Source organism: Canis lupus, chromosome 29 (assembly GCF_003254725.2).
Source record: "Canis lupus dingo isolate Sandy chromosome 29, ASM325472v2, whole genome shotgun sequence".
NCBI classification, from domain to species: Eukaryota; Metazoa; Chordata; class Mammalia; order Carnivora; family Canidae; genus Canis; species Canis lupus.
The window spans coordinates 14,723,141-14,738,222 of NC_064271.1; the positions used below are offsets into that span (position 1 = coordinate 14,723,141).

General features: G+C 36.6%; 1 protein-coding gene and 1 long non-coding RNA gene across 3 annotated transcripts in view; one reads left to right on the forward strand and one right to left on the reverse strand.

Annotated features, from left to right (window-relative positions):
• LOC112678530 (uncharacterized) overlaps nt 1-9,144 on the forward strand; it is a 67,303-nt gene extending 58,159 nt beyond the window's left edge. Inside the window, exon 12 of the long non-coding RNA XR_003147637.3 lies at nt 9,009-9,144. This is a non-coding gene — a long non-coding RNA (uncharacterized LOC112678530). The remainder of the gene's footprint in view (nt 1-9,008) is intronic.
• Nucleotides 1-15,082, reverse strand: part of LOC112678529 (cytochrome P450 7B1) — a 174,221-nt gene that overhangs the window by 99,432 nt on the left and 59,707 nt on the right. The window lies entirely within an intron of this gene.

Below are 15,082 nucleotides of genomic sequence, written 5' to 3' on the forward strand. Positions count from 1 at the left end.
CATGTGCGGGGATACATGAATGCACAAACATGCATACCCACGCTCACAGGCACACCTGCTACTGAAAGAATCAAAAGTACAACTTCTGCAACCACTGCACCTGTCCATGATACTATCATTCACTTACATGACTTCACTGAGCTAGGATTTAGTGGATTTTTACCTCAGTGTTTCTTAATAGCTCCCTTTCAGAGACCGTCTACGATCCCTCTGAGAGTGGCCACTGACTTGGTGCACTTGTCCAGTTGCAAAAAAAAAAAAAAGAAAAGAAAAGAAAAAAAAACCCCACTACCTGTGACCAGAAAGGTCTGCTTACCTCCAGGATGACAAAAGATCTCAAAAAGTAATGACCACCTCCAGTACTGAGAGAAGAAGCTTTCTTCAAAACGGTACCATTGCATGGTGTCTAAATACGTATGGGAAGTACCATCCATTAATACAAAAAGTAGGACAAGATCGCCATTTCTTATTACAGGCAGAACTCAATATATCTTGTGTCCTACTTATGAGAAGATGTTTATTACCTGTAAGTGTACAGAGGTGTGGGCTTCACAGCAGCCATGATTGGTAATAAGCCTCTTTTTCTCATTTACATTGATAGCAAGCATTAGTGAAGATATATGCATTTCATTTCATGGTTCAGAAAGAACAAAGTATATGTATATGTGATAGCAGTGGGTGGTTAATGAAATGGTCTGACAAACATAAGCTAATACATAATCATACCAGAATGTGAACTGGAACACCTGTTCCTGCTTCACAGACTTGCAATTCTTAAGGAAAAGTTACCATTCTCAAGGATTGAAGCCACTACTATTTAGACATCAATATGCTCCAAGGAAAATTTAGTCACTTTTTTTGTTGTTGTTGCAATCACTAAAGGGTGGCTATTTTAATGCTATCAAATCTCTTTTGCTTGTGTCCTAAGAGTAATGAAAACTTCACACATGCATGAAGCTCCAGTAATTATTTTAAACTGCCTTCTGTTGTCCCCCTGAGGAACACGGTGGTATTTGTTTGATGCAGTTTAATTAGTGTCAGGGTAATTAATGCTATGCTATCTACATGAGATCAAAACCCTTTCTTTGTAACACTCTGGTAACTAAGAACTAAGAAAAGGAAGCGTTTTGAAAACGTCGAGGCATGGTGTTAACCTGGGTTCATGAGTGAACCGAATTGCTCATCTCTTCCTCCACGCCTCGTCCAAATGGCAATTTCAGTCCCTCCCAGGACAAGATCAGAACCGTGATGCATTGGAACCACACCGCCAGGCATACGACCCAGTGGCTGCTCTGGAATTAAATTCTTTTTTTATGGGTATAATCAAATTAACTAAAACATTCACGGTCACCAGGCACCTTTTGCCATAGTTTAATCCTTTAATAATGAAATAGTAAACTTTTGCACTGCCGGAGAACTACAGTCCCTTGTAAACAGGGTGTGATATTACCATGTGCTGATATATTTTTTCAAATAAAAGAATCATTTAGTTTAATGAATGAATGTGATTCTGCTTAAATGCCTGAATAAAATTTGCATTTAATAGTAGGTATAGATATTCCCTCTATTTGACAATAATGTTAAGAGAGGAAAAACAGAGCTAGGCAAGGGAAGAAGTTAAATACACAAAAATTCCAGACACACACATAATGTGCACTACCATAAATCCTTTTTAACTGTTTCTTTGGTAATAAGCAACGGCAGTATAAATCTCCCAACACACAAACTCAAGCTGATCACAGGCTTAAGGAAATAGCTCCAGTTATCTTGACTGGATAAATTATTATATCCTAGAGGTTATTCCAGTTTCTAATAAAGCACTGTGGCTAACAAACAAAAATAAAAAGATCAACCATTTTCTTTATTTTCTAACAGATGAAATTACAGGCTGCATAGGATAAGACACAATGGCACTGAATTTATTTTTACTCTCAAAAATGCACCATACAATGTTCATTTTGGAACAAGACTGGGGTTTTAACACAACGATGATAACCGGCATTAGACTGATAACATTTTTTATGGGAAGGGGAGGCTTAATGGCACGTATCTAAAAAATAAACACGATCGGTGTAAAGTCAAACCAAATGGATTTAGCCCATTATGTAAGTATACTAAACGTGAAAATAACCTCTGCACTGCCCAAGAAATGAACAACAAAAACATACTTCTAGAGGGTACAAATGTGGTCTATAGTAGTCATGAAATTGTGGCAGTATCCATCAGCGGCTGAAATTAAGGTTAACGTTATAAAATGAAATCTCACTAGCTCAGGCTGACGGCGTATCACAACCTAGGAGGGTTTGTGCTGAATGCATCTTCTTGAGAGCATTCATTACTGAATACCTAGTGGGATCAGCTGACTAGCAAAATATGTTCTTTCGCATCTTCAGTTCTGCTTCCTGCAACTTCGTTGTTTATCAATTAAATTGATAAATACAAGTGACTTTGATAACACAGGAAACGCATTATGCAGTAAAGTAACCTCCAGGAACCCTGCAATAAGAACTGCGTGCAAAGTTCAACAACTGTGAAGGAACTATTAAAGAGGACACACAAACAAGTGACCTTGACTGACAAACGCACTTCATTCCAGCAATAAACAGCGGTGGTGCTGATAACTGTTCATTGGCGCAGAGAGTAATTACCTATCTGTCAGCGTTGCTGGTGTGTGCGAAATAGTATAAATGAAACATACATAATGTACGGCAATAATATCGGGCATGCAGAACCTAATGTATTATCATCATTCTCAGGACCCAGGTTTATGTGGCTGCCACCACTGAGTAAATGCCTTCTAGCCATGATAATTTCATTCTAATCTCTGTTCCATATTATAATTTTCATAGCTAAAAGATACTGAGGAGCAATACGTTTCAATCAAGGGCTAAATAGAACACAACCTGTAACTGGGTATTTTATACACCTATATATTTTTTTTCTTTCAAAAAAATTAGTCAATTTATGAAGAGACTGGAATAAGCTGTAAATTTATGGGTGACAAACCCTGTCTGTACCAATGTCACCATGTTGGAGATGGACTGAAAGAGGCTTATGAAAAGGTTGGGGGCTTTGTCTCCCATTTCTCTCGATAATACAAAATTCTATCTTTTTAAAGGTTCCTATTCAGTTCCAACATGTAAGGTAAGAATGCATTTTTGAACGAAATAAAGGATAGCCCCTATTCAATAGGAGAAAACTAATCGATTGATTTCTAAGACAAATTACCTTGATTTGCAACGAATTGCCCAACTCTTAAAACAGAAACACAGAATAATCTTCCACACCGTGATACTCTACTATTCTTATAAAACTGTCCAACTCTTGCATGCTTGTTTGCTTTTTTCCTTTAATGCAAATGAAATTTGATGACATCTCTAAATCATATTTAAGACCATGCAAAAGAAACCAGGAAAATCTAAGTAGCCGCTAGGCCATCAGGACAAATCCCTTGTCTCGAGGATGAAGCATTAGAAAGCCACAGCTCTGTCATCCAGAAAGGAAAGAGAATAGATGAATATTAAAGAAAACACACTGGCATATTTTGATTGTTTTAATCCAGTCTTCTTATCTTTATAGCAAGAGTGTGTGTTTATTTTGGAAACTTTGGGTAGTGCGAATTCATAAAATTAACGCAACGGTCTGCCTTTTAAAAAGAAGTCATTTTAAATAAATTTTAATTGAGCATCATCCATTCTCACATTTCAAATCACACAAGTGACTGTAACTGCAGAAGAACCTCATCTTCATTATTTAACGTTTTGTTTGCTGGTTCCTTAAAGTTGTTTTCTAAAATTAATATTGTAGGTGATAAATGAAGTCCTGACAGGAGATTAAGCAAACCAGAGAAATGGCTCAAGTTTTTCTTCAGCGTTATCCTTTTGTTTTCTGCATTTTTCTTTCTGTATTCCTAGTCAGTAAAGAAAGCCATCAGGCTAACTCATACTAACTTGTTAGGAGAATGATAAGTTAATTCTCAGGAAAGCACTTCTATTTTATAGAAGAGGCAAGGCAGAGACATAGACAAAAAGCTTAGGAAAAGGTATTACCCCCTACTTCATTGATAAGAACAACAGCACTTTTTTTTTTTTTTTTTTTTTTTACATCTTACTTCTTTGAAATAGCTTCTTAAAATCTTTGTCAGCCAGGTGGCAGCTGTTGACACCTTCAAAAAGATCAAGAGCACTCTAGCATCAAAGTACCTTAGACTTGACTCTTGACTCTTGTATTGAAATACTGTAACGAAATCCAGTATTTCATGCTATTCTGGTTTTGAGGAGCATCTGTTACAGGAGCATCATTTGTTATCATAAAATGATCCTGATCACAATCACATCTTAACAAAATATCCAACCAAATAATATATTTATTTTACGTTGATTATTTGTGTGTGGCCCAAAAACATCTGGTTAAGTTAATGGATTAAATTGAACAACTAGCTGATTTTAATGGGGGAAAAAATCAACTGAATTCACCTAGTTCTACTGTCAGAATTTGGACCATATGCATCTTCTTGCATTGGATCTACTGAGGCATTCATCTCTGTGGCCTGCTCAATAATTTTTTTTAAGATTTAATTAATTTTTTTTTTTTGAGAGAGAGAGGCTGAGCAAGGATGGGGGGGTGGGGAGGAAAAGAAGGAGGTGAAGGGAGGAGCAGAAGGGGAGGTAAAGGAACAGACTCCCCACTGAGGACAGTACCCAAGGTCATGGGCTCCACTTGGGGCTCCTTCTCACAACCCTGAGACCACAACCTGAGCTAAAACCAAGAGTCGGATGCTTAACCAACTGAACCACCACCAGGCACCCCTGGCCTGCTCAATAATTAAGCATGCTTACACTTAGCAATGATTCTTAAACTATGAATGGGGCAGACAGCCAAGAGACTCTTTCCCTTATCTGCAGCTCAAGACAAAGGACAAGTGACTTCTTCCCTCCAGCTGTGAAGAAGCACTGTCCTAGGGGCTAAGTGTGTCTAGTGGAGTGAGTCTTGTCACTCTGGTGTATTGCAGTGATAAAAATATTGAGAACCAGTGAAGAGTATAATCTTCATAATTCAAAACAAGTTGGGGGGAAGACCACCTTTCCATAATTTTCTGAAATAGCCCCAAGGATATTTATCAACGAATTTGATTACAATTCAAGTGGTTTATTTTCTCCTTATATATCAGAGAATTGTTATTGCATTTCATGGTCATTATTCTTTTTTTTTTTTTTAAGATTTTATTTATTTATTCATGATAGTCACAGAGAGAGAGAGAGAGAGGCAGAGACACAGGCAGAGCAAGAGCAGGCTCCATGCAGGGAGCCCGACGTGGGATTCGATCCCGGGTCTCCAGGATCGTGCCCTGGGCCAAAGGCAGGCGCCAAACCGCTGCGCCACCCAGGGATCCCTCATGGTCATTATTCTGAATGCCTGGAACCTCACTTTCTCTAATGAATACTGTTGAAGAAATGAATGAATGAATGAATGAATGAATCACTGAGTAAATAAATGGTATTCTTCAAGTTAGTTATTTAAAAAAATGTATATCCTAATTTGATGTTGCAAAGCTCACATCAAAAAGAAATCTCAAAACGATAAATGCAAACTACTTTCTCTATCCTGTTCTTTGGTGTTATAAGATTTTTTTTTTTTTTTTTTTGGTAATGGAATTATTTAGGATTGATGGTTTTGCAGTTAAAGAACACTTTTAAATCAGAAATTAACTTTTAATATATGGCTTGGTGATGATAATACTGAGGTATGTAAAGTGTAGTTGCCTTCTTATAGGCAATATACTTGATTAATTTTGAACAATTTAACAGTGAAAGATTAATTAAGAATTTCATCCAGTACAGGCCATCTTTCTTTTCCAATTACATTCCTTTAGAGCCACTATAACTGTTTTAATAATTGTACTGAAAATGCTAGAAAGTATCAAGATAATACAGTGATTCAGTGAGAACAATAAAATTCAGAAACATGGCACTCTGATATTTGGAGCATTTAACATTGTATTGTACATTTAAGACTTCCGAACTCAAGGGGCACCTCAGTGGTTCAGTCAGTTAAGCCTCTGCCTGCGGCTCAGGTCATGATCCTGGGGTCCTGGGATGGAGTCCTGATTCAGATTCTCTGCTCAGCCAGGGGCCTGCTTCTCCCTCTCCCTCTGCCCCTCCCCCCATCTTGTGCACTCTCTCTCTTTCTCTCAAAGGAAAAAAGACTTCTGAACTCCAACAGGTTATGATAACCCTCGAGACCTAAAATCAACCTTAAATTTTTTATTTATATAAGAACTACTTTTTACTAAATATCCATTGGAAAATACTTTGCTAGAAAAAGAAAACAGAATGTCTCTAATTAGATGTTTGTGGTTACTTACAATAACAATTCTCTGAAAATATATTCAGTAGCACTGTCTTTGAAACAAATGAATACCTTATTTATCGGTAAATGGGATCTGAACTCAAGGAAATTTTAGAATGCAAAGGTGAAGCTGAAGTTCAGAGTTCCTGGTAAAATTGACTATGAGATTCAAGTAAAATGAGGTAATTTAATTTAAAAAATTTAATTCAGGTGCTCCTTAATGTGCTTAAGTTAGTTCTTAAAACAATTATTCTTCCCATCTACTAACTGAGCAATTGTTAGCATTTAGGTACAAACTTCTCATCTTTCTAACTTTGGTAATATCCCAATTTTAATGGCATAGAAATAGTTATCAAAAGTTTATCAAATATGGAAGTTTCCTTCACTTACTTGGTTTCTGATAAGCAAGCTGCAGCAAGAAATTCTTTTGTTGCTTCCGGATAATGGAAATAAGTTTTTGTCCTAAATAACAGCCTAGTATTCTTATCAATTGGATTTAATTAGGTCCACTTCATTCCCTATTTAAAAAAATATTAAACTAACCCCAATAAAAGAATGACATTGCTTCAGAGAGAGGCTGTCCAGCACCATTACCAAAAATAGGCTTTCAAAGAAGACCTGGATTGTGCCTGTCTCAGCTATTCACATGATACATGTGTCCTACTACTTTGAATTGCATCTCTAAAGTGGACAGGGATAGTAGTGCTTCATAGGCACATGGTAAGCCTTTTAGAAATGAGAGCAAGGATTGTTATCAGAAAAATGTTTTCTTAAAGAAGGTATTTAAATTGCTATAAAAAATGGAATTGAGCAATTCATCTACTTACTGCCATCTAGTAGCTCCTAGAATCAAAATTTGTATTAGAAACCCTGAATGATTCAGCTTTAAAACAATAACAAATTAGTATGCATTTAGAATCTACACCTGAATAACTCAAAATGCATATGCTCTGCAACATATGTGTGTACCAAACAAGCCTGCAAGAGAGAAAATGAAAGTCTGAGAGTTCTACTAAGATAATACTTTCATCTTTAATGGAGTTCATTTTCATTTAGTTTTGAGGGTCTCTAGAGGCCAACAAATGAATATCTGAGCCAACATTATTTCCCAAATTCCAGAGTCTATTATCTATTCTGATTCAAGGCCACATTCCCCTGGTAACTAACTAGTCAGCTTTCCGATGTCATCTCCAGGTGAAAGTTCTTTTCTAGGCAAAAGTGTAAACCAAGGGGGTTTATTTGGTACCAAAGAGTAACCTCTTCCTCTCTTTTGAGTAAACAGAGACTCCACAAGCCCAATCAGACTAGAGCTATTTAAAAACTCAATAGATTGTATTGCAAACATGACTGGCAATCAAAAGCTAATCACTGGGAATGGAATTCACTGCCATTTGAAATGAAGAGTCTCCCTAGTCACTAACTTGGCAGGGATCAACTGGATAGAGTCAGTTATCCCCAAGCCATACTAGTAAACCATTTCAACAGAATATTAACATTGGGATTTTTTTATTTCATTTTCTTGGACTCCAACTTGTTTTTCTAAAGACTTAAAATTCCAAATCAAATGCAAAATTTTCTCTATTCTGACCAATCAGAAACTCCAGACTTCTGAAGAAGGTACTGGTAAATATACATAGGAAATGAGATGAAACCATTTTTCATAATTTGCTACCAAAGTAAAGAGAAAACTGTAAAGAGAAATACACACTGGTGTAGAATGGGCAATGAGATGGGGGGACAGAGATGGGAACTATGGGAACTATGCTGGGGTCAGATGTGCTAATTACATAATTCAAATGCCCTCAGGTTCACTGTTGTTTCTTTTGAAATATCTAAATAATACCATGGCCTCTGGGTGCACTGGCTATGGGCAGCAAGAGGCAAAGGAACTTCTCTGTCCTCCCTTGACTGATTGTCCTTCAGTCTGTCTCAGCACCAAGTTATCTGGATTGAGAAACAGATTTGGACAACAAAGTCTAAAGCTTTTTTAAAAAATGTTTTATTTATTTATTCATGAGAGACACAGAGAGAGAGGCAGAGACATAGGTAGAGGGAGAAGCAGGTTCCCTGCATAGAGCCTGATGTGGGACTCGATCCCAGGACCCCAGGATCACCACCTGAGCCAAAGGCAGATGCTCAACCACTGAGCCACCCAGGTCCCCCAATAGAGTATAAATCTTATACTCAATATAAATTCAATATTGATTCTTGAGTATTACTTTTATCTAATCTATATATTTCACATGGGATTATAAAAGATTTTAAGATTTTACTTATTTATTCATGAGAGACACAGAGAGAGAGGGAGAGGCAGAGACACAGGCAGAGGGAGAAGCAGGCTCCATGCAGGGAGTCTGACACAGGACTCGATCCCGGGGTCTGCAGGATCATGCCCTAGACCGAAGATGGTGCTAAACTGCTGAGCCACCTGGGTTGCCTGGATTATAAAAGATTTTAATGAAATCTTAGCTTTACTCTCTTAAATTTACTGGGTTTGGTGGTGCTATGATATCATCTTCTCTCTACTTTGCCTCCATTGTGGCTCCCAGTTCATCCTACTCAACAAGATATTCTTACTCCATTCACAACAGCCAATATCCCACTGTGCTTTGTATTTTGTAAAACTTATCTTTCTTTAATATTCATTTATCTTAATTTAGAGAGCAGGGGAGGAGCAGAGGGACAGGAAGAGATAGAATCTCAAGCAAACTCCCTGCTGACTACAGAGCCCCATCTTATGACCTTGAGATCATGACCTGAACCGAAATCAAGAGTCAGATGCTAAACAGACTGGGCCACACAGGTACTCCTGTTATTTTATAACATTTATTTTTCACTACTTGGTTGTAACCGAAATGACGTCTCCCATGAAAAACCACAAAGGTATGAATAAAACACTTCTCAAAGTTTAATGTCAATATCAGTACTACTTCAATATCAGGACTATTATGTAGTCTCAACATTTCAGCTTGTTGCTTTATGCACTGTTTGTGTGATATCTTCCTGTTAGCCATTTGATCCTGAGTAATGAAGACTTTCTAGAAGGTAACTGGAGAGAAGCCATATAACAAAATTAAAAAAACACATGAAAAGCTTCCAGGAAAGGTAATAAAAGAAGAACTAAGAATAAGATGTGTAAACAAAGTTTGAGCAGCTAAATTTTTTTGTTGATCATCATAAGCTATACTAGGATTTCTAAAACAATACCATAATTTTCATATTTAATATTTTAACGATTTTTGAAATTTAACTTATTTTTCCAAATTAATGCCTTATTAAAAATTCATTATTTTTAAAAATATAGCTTTAATGTATTTTTCATTCTTGGATGTATATAAGTATGTAATAATACATGCATTCTGATCTGTTAAATATTCAAAACTAAAGCTATTAGTTATAATCACAACACACATAGCAAAATCATAGTCAATAATACTTCCAAAAACTTTTCCTCCAAATGAAGCCTGAAGATATTTATGAATGAGAGTGTATATATGTGTGTATTACAGGGCAAGGTGCCTTCCACTGATTTGTGTAGCTAGGTGGAGGGATTTTCCCTAGTTAACACAATCACTCTCTTGGTCTATCCTGTACTTACCTCCTCATTTGCCTCCCCACAAAGAAGAAATGCTAACTCGTTTAAGTGTGGATGACTATGATCTGACAAGCACTGGTCCCCGTTACTACAATGGGTAGAGCTAATCTTGAAAAAGTAGAAGTGGGGGTATCTTTTCTTCTGCCATATCAGCTCCAGACCAAGGGGGACAGTTATCTTCCTGGTAAAATGTGTGTGCCCTGAAAACACAATGATTTCCGTAGGTGGGCCATCACCCTCATGTGTTGGGAAGAAGAGCAGAAATAGAGAATGTTAAGCAAATCCCTGTAGCTACAAACATCAAGCCTCATTTTTCCAACCAGCTTGAAGAACACTAAATTCAATATTTTTATTTCCAACTTTCTGTCTTCTAGCTTATTTATCAGTTGTTTCTGAGTAAATGGGATAGAGGGCAAAGAAAGGAGCATTGTGCATTGATTTGTCACTACTCCCTGCCAAACTAATGGTATGAGTGTGTGTGTGTGTGTGTGTGTGTGTGTCTATTCAAGTAATACCTTCATTACTACTCAGGACGTGTGTAAAGTATTACTGTCATGGTGAAAATTATTAAGAAATTAAAATTCCGGAACTTATAAGGCTGTTCATGAAAAACTGGACTACTTTCTATGTTAATATTTTTGATTGTGTATGTTTTACAAAGAATGAAGTTGTTCTTAAGGATATTAAAACTGCTTAGCACTGGTCTGGATGGAACCATAATTTACATTTTAAGCACAAGAAAAAGAATAAATGGTATAAACAATGTGTAGTCTTTTCAAAGAAAAAGAAAATATCAGTTTACAAAGTACTGCCCACAAGCACGTAACAATGTCAAAAATGAAGCACCAACAAGATGGCAAAGGATTTTATTTCTTTTTTTTTTTAAGGATTTTATTTCTAAGTTAGTTTCACTATACTTATAGATTTTTATTTTTCATGAGCTATTTCACCTTGTTTTTCACCATTTGGGAACAATGTATTTCAGTCCAATTTCATGACTGATTGTGTCATGCCACAGCATTTGGTTGACATTTTTCTGTGGGCCATATCAAACACAGTTCTGTCAGATAACAACAATGGGGCTCAGTTCACTCTGAGGGAGTTGTTCAAGCAGCAGCCAATCACAGCAGATTCAATCTCAATGACTGCATTAGTCTCAGAACCAGCTAACTGCTCAGAATCCAGTGATTCTAGAATCTCTCCATTCCTCCTGGCTGAACAGTGTCACCAGCTAGGTCTTTTTAAAGCACCAATCTGTCAGGTCACCACTTCTTTCTGAAAGGCTCTCAAAGGCTTCCCATGGTACAGATAAAAGCCAGAATCTTTAGAGTGGAGTCTGAGGCATCTACAATCTGGCTCTGACCTACTTTTAAGACACACCACTCATCCCTGAAGTCCAGTCAAACGAAACTGTTCACCACTCCCTAAACTTGCCTTAAATTTTCTCTTCTCTTTTTTTGCTCACATGATTGCCTTTGCTCTGGAATTGTTTCAAGTCCAATTGACTTGTTTTGCATGGTCAAGTGCCATTTCTCTCTCACTTGTTCATTCACCATTCATTCATGGAACAAATTCTGTATAAGCTGTTACTGTATGCCAGGCACCGTGTTAGGCACTTTCTCTCTTAAACTAATCTTACATTACTAGATCCTTTAATCTTACTTGGAAGCAATCTTGGCTTTTCAATTCTGCACTTTGTACCTTAAGACACTTAACCATATTTAGGTTCAGAAAACTGTTTCATATATCACTGTAGGCTCACAGTACTTGGCACATAACAGGAACTTGATAAATTTCATGCATGGGTTATCACTAGTTGAGTTACAGATGAAAATGTAAATATAGAGCACCTTGTAAAATACAGATAGTATGTTTTTATTTATATTTATTTACATTATATTCATATAAATATAAACATACAGAAGCATAAAGCACCTTATAAAAACAGATAAAATATTTTACTTTCAAATTAAGCTTAATATTTAAAATTACATAAATATTCAACTAAACTAATTTGAAAAGGAAATAACTTCTTTGTTGTAGTTTAAAACAGGAAAACTTTTGCAATATCTTACAAAATAAAAGTCACATAACTTTTCAGCTTAAAAATACTTTCTCTCCCATCATAACAAATTGCATGTATAGCAGTAAGTACATTTCCATTTCATAATTTTAGAAGAGGGAGAGCGCTGGGTGGAGGGGTAGAGTAAAAGTTTCATTTTCTAATCTTTTGGTTTAATCTACCAGAAGAAGACAATGCTGGAGGTGCTGAAACTTTAGCTCTAACATTATCAGTAATATTTTCTATCATCTCAGCACAGATAAGTAAAAAGATCTGCTACAACACTTTGAACAGGAGAATTATTGCAAACCAACTCTATATTTTTACACACTTCACTTCTGAGTGAAAATAATTTCACATCTGCAAGGTAAACCCACTGGTGTCTTTCCAGATCAGCAACCCCACCACCCTGGGTCCAGTTACTGCAGAACAACCCACTACCTCCACTTGCTAAGAAGGGGCAAATGGTGGTGCTTGCTACCAGAGGACAAGTTATCAAGGGAAGATCATCTGCCTGGTGTTGATCTTGTCAGCTGTCACTATCTGAAAGGAGCTTCTGCCTTAGAGAGGGAAGCAGAGGTCTGCAGAAAATAATCCCTGTGTGCATCTCCATTGACCATTCAAATCTTGTCTCCCACTCAACTCTGTTACTTCCTCGGAAAGCTAGCTAAGTGAGATATTTGCCATTTACTAAGGCAGAGACACTAAGAAGGCACTCTTGTGAAGGCTATTTTAAGTTCCAAATATTCTTTTTTTTTAAAGATTTTATTTATTTATTCATAGACACACAGAGAGAGAGGCAGAGACACAGGGAGAGGGAGAAGCAGGCTCCATGCAGGGAGCCCGACGTGGGACTCGATCCCGGGTCTCCAGGATCACACCCCAGGCTGCAGGCGGCGCCACACCGCTGTGCCACCAGGGCTGCCCAGTTCCAAATATTCTTATAATATACCTTTCTTCTAGAAAATAATGTAGAATTTGATTTGAATCTTCCAAATAAGGCTTGCTTGGGAAGCCGTCTACTTAGTCATGAAATCAATAATGCTAATTGTAATTTACAATATGCAATGTAGCATGTGCTAATAGTCTTATTATAGTACTTTTGATAATGCAGATTTAAAGGGATGTCTGTCTTTATTACTGTGGAGATGAAGGACACCTCATTTAAACCGGAGTCAGGACTCCCTGAAGGGGGAGCTCTCACACATGAACCGCTCATTGCTTGCTTGCATAACCGGCAGGAAGAAGGAAGATAAGAATTATCTTGACAAGGGAGGACATTTTTCATACAGGAATTTCATCTGCTTTTAAGAACAAGAAGGAAGATCCCTCCCTGCTCCAGCAACAACACACTAACCACTGCTTGCAGTCAATGAGAATTGTCACAATCTCGAACTCTGGTTCTCCAATGAACTATTCAAAACAATCCTCCCAGTTTCTTCTAAAACCTCTGAACAGCTGATCTTCCCTTTGTCTTTTGAGGCTTGCCTATGGTTTGCCAGAGCTTGCAGGTTCTGAATTACAATTCCTCGGTTATTCCCAAATAAACTAATTTTGCTAGTAAAATAACTGGGTATTTTATTTTTAAGGTTGACAGTGACTATGTCTCATTTTCATAAATACTTTAAAAAATGACTCTGTGGCCATCTCACTTTTTTCTTCTGTACTGCAAATGTCCTACACCTCATAGGATTCTTTTAAGGATGAAAGAAATTAAGTCAAAAACATCACAAAGCACTGGCAGATGTTGACAATTCAGGAAATTATAGCGAGCAGCAGCAGCAATAACAGTAGTAGTAACATTTGTAGTAGTAGCTCCTAGCCTGGCTTTCCTTTTGCAATTAAGAATCTTCTTGAAATTCATACCCTAAAACTCTAAAAAAAGGAATCCAATTTGTATCTGCAAAAATAGCACTCCCACAGACAAAAGTATAGATACATCAGCAATCCTTTTTTAAAACACTTCTCTGGAACTAGCCATTTTCAGCAGCATTTATAATCTGGAGCTCAGAACAGGGAACAAGCTGGACTGCCCAAGGGCAATTTTGCTACTATTAACTCAATCATCATGTCACTTTCAAAGCAGTAAGATAAATACAAAGCCATAATTTCAAAATATGGTATATATTATCACTACTTGATTTGTGTACTTTGAATTTGCATTTTGAAAGGACTTTGTTTTGTTCATGATTGTCATTCCAGCTGTGAACTGGCACATTATAGCTAATCAAGATATATTTGTTGAATAAACGTTTGAATTTTTATAAAAGGAGATGTTGTTTTCTCCACATTTTATATATGTATAGTTCTATAATACTAAAACTTTCTTAAACATTGTGAGGCCAAGACAGAATAGTCAAGGAGAAAAGAAAATTCAGTATAAGAGGGTACATTTTGGTTGAACATTATATATACACATGAGGAAAGTAAGATACCAGCAGATTCTATAGCACTTTGCATATAATTCTATCAGGGCATATCACTGATCTTCTCTCCTAAACTGTAAGTTTTTTGAGGATTCCTTATTCATCTTTATTCTACCATATTAGAGAAATTCAATAAAACATTAGTTGAATGAATGGGGAGAAAGCTGATTACTAAGTTAATATGTGGCACCATCAAACAAAAATTGTCAATGTATCGTATGAGACCTGTCAAATGATCTGTTTCAGGATCTAACCCTAGAAGTTTAAAAGCTAGTTTTAAATTAATCACACTGATAGAAAGAAGCTTAAGTTCATGCCAAAACAAAGCCCAACACTACTAGAAGATATACAACAAAATTCAGCACCCCAAAATAAAACCTTCAATGTTCAGTATGCAATAAAAGCTATCACACATGCAAAGAAGCAGGAAAATACAAAAAATAAAATCAATCAATAGAAGCTGCTATAAAAAAGCTTTCAATAAAAAATGAAAATGGGGGGAAAGGATAAAAAATTAGCAAAGAGGACGTAAAAATGATAAACATAAACATGTTCCATTTCTTCAAGAATGTAGAAGACAGGAATTTGAATAAAGATAAATGAGATTCAAAAAAGGGAAATTTTAGAAATGAAAAATGAAATAACAATACT